Here is a 4,828-nt window from a genome sequence, read left to right on the forward strand (position 1 = left end):
AATATATATATGCACATACACACACATACAGAACCTATAATCTAAATGTAAGATTCTTGAAGGTAGGAATCTATCATTTTCACAAATGCAAAACACAATTTTTGAAGAGTTCTATTTAATGCACTTACCTGTGGTATCTCCACAGACACTTTATGTATTACAATGACTTTTTCTATTAAATGATTAATATTATATACGTGTTGACAAGAAGTACTAATAGTACTGATTGCCTGAATGGGTTATGACTCAAGATACATTGAGGTTGGAAAGACCCCTTGATGGGGATGTTGAACTGAGAGGTCAAGCACAAAAATAGGCCAGTGAACTAGATAATATTTATGCTCACTATTCTGAGACATCATGAATATGAAACAAATCCTACAAATCTTCATGGGACAGAGGATGGTAGCACTGGGAATGGAGAGGAGGCAAATTCAAGCAACTCTATGAAGATACTCTACTTAATATAATTTGGCACTGATTCAATATGGGATGCAAGAGGAAAAGATGAAGAATGAAAGAGCTCTAATGTTTACAGCTAAAGAAATTGAGTAACACGATTAGTAGAAATGATAAAGGGTTGAGAATTAACAAGGTCCCCAGGCCCCAACCAGTGGTTTGATTGTGAAGGAATCTCCCTGAACAGGACACTTAAAAATAAAGATCACTAAGTCTGCAATTCTGCTTCGTTTCCCGGTGTCAGGGTTAGTTGTAAGAGGTCAGTGCATATATGGCAGAAGACCCCAGTCCTGACTGGACCTTCAGGACAGGGCCTGAGAAAGAGATTAACAGAAGTAAACTAGCATATCTGGCAAATGAACAGGAATTCAGGAGCAGAAGAATAGTATTTATTAGAGGCACATTCTGCACCTCTGGAAATTGACTAAAGGACTGGAATAGGCCTGAGTCTTCAAGGAGCTAGAAAGGCCATGGGAGTTAATGACATCCAACCTAACACCAAAAACTTCAAAATAGACTTAATAGGCCTGAAGGAGCCAATCTTTCTGAAGAATGTCATAAAGAAAATGGTATCTGAGAAAACTCAAGAGAAAAACTAAACGAAGAGACAGGAAAATATTGTATACAACTATGGAACTGGATATCATTGGCTTGAAGATTCTGCCCTTGAAACACTCTTTGTTACATTTTCAAGTAAGAGATCCATAACCATGATTTACATATGCATTGCTGTTCCATCACATATAATCTATTAGAGTGATGCCTAATTACACTTAACTTTGTCCTTAGCGTAAGGCTGAAACTACTTTACAACCATCTCTATGAGGTCAGATCTCATGGTTCTTGAAAGATGTTCCAGGAAGTAGGATATAAGTGGCATCTGAGCTCTTGCTAAAGATTCAAATCTTTAGGGGCTTTCCAAGACCTATTAAAACAGAAGTCCTGAGGATAGAGTTCACTAACCTGGGATTTAAGCTTCTTCCCTGGTGACTGATGAACTCTGAGGTTTGAGAACCACATTGTCTTACACATTCTAGAACTAGACTTCTTAAGAGGTCCACGTGAGGTATGTGTGATAGGCCAGAGACAGACACGTCAACTAGAAATAATGTGGGCTGGCCGTAGGCAGCCTTCTAGTTGTGTAGGATCTTGAGCAAGTTACTTAGCCTTACTGAATCTTCATAGAGGCTCTTCATAAAGAAAATAGAAATAATAATACTTACCTTGAAAAGTTACTATTAATACTGAAGTTTATACATCTCCATGGTAATTAGGAGTGCTGGCTCTCACGTTAGGCCCAGTTCAAATGCCATTTTTACCACTTACTGTATGATCTTCAGCAAATTGATACACCTCTCTCTGCTTCAATTTTCTCATTTGTAAAGTGAATACATTTTCCTCATAGGGTTGTTGTATTGGATGAGTTAATATGTGTAAAATGGGTTAGAAGACTGCCTAAAACGTAAGTGCTCAATAACTCTTATATATGAGTGGACATACAAATAACAATACTACTACTAAACTACTTCATGTAAATACATGTAGACCTAAAATATAGCAAGTACTTAATATTCAGTAACAATTACTATCACTATGTAATTCTTTCCCATGTAGTGTTACTTCTACTGTATAGGTATCCTGATACTTTCATTTATTACTTACATTCTAATCTCTTCCTTCTCCTCTAACCGCTGTGGATCACATCATTATTAAATGCCTTGATAGCTAACTACACCATATTATACTACAGTTATATAGGATGCCACCACTGGGACATGCTGTGGGGAAGATGGAATCTCTTTGTGCCTTTGCTTTTCTTTCAATTCCTATGACTCTGTAATTATTCAAAAATAAAAAGTATAGAAAAATGGGGATAACCGGGTATGGTGGCACATGTCTTCAATCCCATCTACTCAGAGGCTGAGGCAGAAGGATCCCAAATTTGGAGGCAGCAAGGGCAACTTAGCAAGGCACTGTATCAAAATAATTTTTTAAAAGAGTCGAGGACGTACCTCAGGGTTAGAGTGCTTACCTAGCATGTGCAAGGCCCTGAATTCAATACACACACACACACACACACACACACACACACACACACAAAACACCACCAAAAATGGGCAGGGAGCTTGTCTGGAGAAGTACTGGGGTGGCAGTTGCACCTAAAATTCTAATTTTTTTCCAATTAGATAATCAAAATTAAATCTTAAAAAGACCACCAAGCTAAAGAAAAACTAAGTGATTCTCCTCTCTAAATCAAATTAATATCAATTCTACTTCATCATTTTTTACCTTTCCTGCTTACCTTCTTCAGTTGACATAAAGAAGTCAGTTTCTGCAGACTCCACAAATTATAAGTCAGAAAAGTCTGGCAATGAAAGGAAACAAAGTGCCCCAATACCTGGCCGATTTTGTTCTCTAGAGAAAATATATTATGGTAGTAGTCCATGTTGTTACTACAGTGAAACACTTGAGGCAGGGTCGCTTTTGAGGAAAATAGGTTTATTTAGCACATAGTTTTGTAGGCTGCAAGTCTAAACAGCACAGCGATGGTTCTAATGAGCCCCACCCCTTGCATCAAATTGTGGCAGATGGGGTTATGAATATGCATGAGGGAAAGATGACATAGCAAGACAGCCAAAGGTTGGAGGGAGGCTAGGTTTGCTCTTTTTAGAACTGTCTCTTAAGAATTAGCTCAGGCTTCTAGGTGAACTACCTTAACCTCCTCTGGGAGTGACCTAATCAATTCCTGCTATGACCTACCTCCTAAAGGTCTCTCAACATCACCACACTAGGGACAAAGCTATGAATACATAAACATTTGGGGGACAAACTATATTCCAAAGGTTTGATTTTCTGTCAGAAAGGAACCAGCCCAACTATAACAAACACAAATTCCATTTTAGTAAGATTTGGCTACTCAATTTCTTTTTCAGCCAGTACAATTTGCTGAAATCACACATAATCCAAAGTATTCCCAAAGCAGTAGAGACCATAAAATCTATACATAAAGGGATCCCAATTTTCAATTTAATGTATGTATTGTAAGAATAAACTGATTAAGTGAAATAATTAACAATTATGTTTCTTTTTGAGATACATTTTACCAATCCAAGCCCTATGTATGAGTTTATAAATTCCCTTACAGATCTGTTGCAAAACTGAAAGTTTCTTTATTCAGGACGCTAAGAGAACATTGTGATTCACTGAATGTAAGTATCTCCATGATATTTTCCATAGGCCAAAAATAAGTCACGATATGAAGTTACCTAAAACCGAACAACATATTTGAAGTAGGTCTCCTAAGCATAATAGGTTTTACAATGGTCACAACTATGTATTTGGTTATTCTGTTTCTTACAGACTGTGTTCCCCCAAATTCCTCTTGAAATCCTACTCCCCAAAGTGATAAAATTAAGAGGTAAGACCTTTAGGAGTTAATTTGTTCTTGAAGATTGAGACGAGAGAGCTTTCCCTCTCTGGTTGCTTTCTGCCATAGGAAAATACAAAGACAGCTCTCTGCAAACCAGGAAGCTAGCCCTCAGTCGATATGAAATTTGCTAGCACCTTGATATGGACTTCATATCCTACAGAACTGAGATGTTAGCTGCTACCTAGTGTACAGCAATTTGCCATAGCAGCCTTATTAAGGATTCTGTGTTTTACTATTTCCTCAGTCAGACAACTTAAATTTCTAAAATCGTGCGAGGTATGGTGGTTTACACCTTGGGAAGCTAAGGAAGAAGAATGACTTGCAGTTCAAGGCCTCCCTGAATTACACAGTGAGACTGTCTCAAAAAAACAAATAAAACCTCCTAACCAGGGTTAATTCTACCATATCTTGCCAATTAGTTGACCAAGCTGCATTTAGAGCTATTAGCAATTTCCTGAAAAACTTCTTAATCCTTTTGATAAATTACGTATCTTCTATCTTAGGAGAACTGGAAGCATTGAACATGTAAATCTGTTGGCAAGTGAGCAGCAACAATTTCAACTGAAGAATTTAGGCCAGCAAACAAGATTACCTACAAATTATAATTAAGGATAATTGTCTTTACAAAATGTATCACTTTACTTTTAAACATGTAGAAGGCTCTGCCCTGAAACATGTTTATTCCTTACATTTTAACCCTAGAATGAGCATGACATTTGTATTCTTCGATAAAATTCAGTGATTTAAAGGAGTAACAACTCAATCTACACATTTTTAAAAAGAAGTGTTGGCTTGTTTTTCAATTTCAGGGACATACACTTGAAAAAGCTTCCATTTTCTGGTGCTTGACAAATAGCCACCGAGTACATATCATGTGGCAAGTACTACTGAGCATTAAGTATTCAGTAGCGAAAACAAATACCCTTTCTCTTTGACTTC

General features: G+C 37.2%; 2 long non-coding RNA genes across 2 annotated transcripts in view; one reads left to right on the forward strand and one right to left on the reverse strand.

Moving 5' to 3' along the window:
* The window catches only part of LOC104861664, a 65,283-nt gene extending 63,815 nt beyond the window's left edge, over window positions 1-1,468 (reverse strand). The window contains exon 1 of the long non-coding RNA XR_780087.1: window positions 1,423-1,468. This is a non-coding gene — a long non-coding RNA (uncharacterized LOC104861664). The remainder of the gene's footprint in view (window positions 1-1,422) is intronic.
* Window positions 1,469-1,849: 381 nt separating this feature from the next.
* On the forward strand, window positions 1,850-4,608 carry LOC104861665. Its single transcript, XR_780089.2, has 3 exons — window positions 1,850-1,921; window positions 3,605-3,668; window positions 4,393-4,608. It is a non-coding gene; the product is annotated as an uncharacterized LOC104861665 (long non-coding RNA).
* Window positions 4,609-4,828: the final 220 nt, after the last annotated feature.

Source organism: Fukomys damarensis, unplaced genomic scaffold (genome assembly GCF_012274545.1).
Source record: "Fukomys damarensis isolate Sample0158 unplaced genomic scaffold, DMR_v1.0_HiC HiC_scaffold_37, whole genome shotgun sequence".
In the NCBI taxonomy this organism is placed as follows: Eukaryota; Metazoa; Chordata; class Mammalia; order Rodentia; family Bathyergidae; genus Fukomys; species Fukomys damarensis.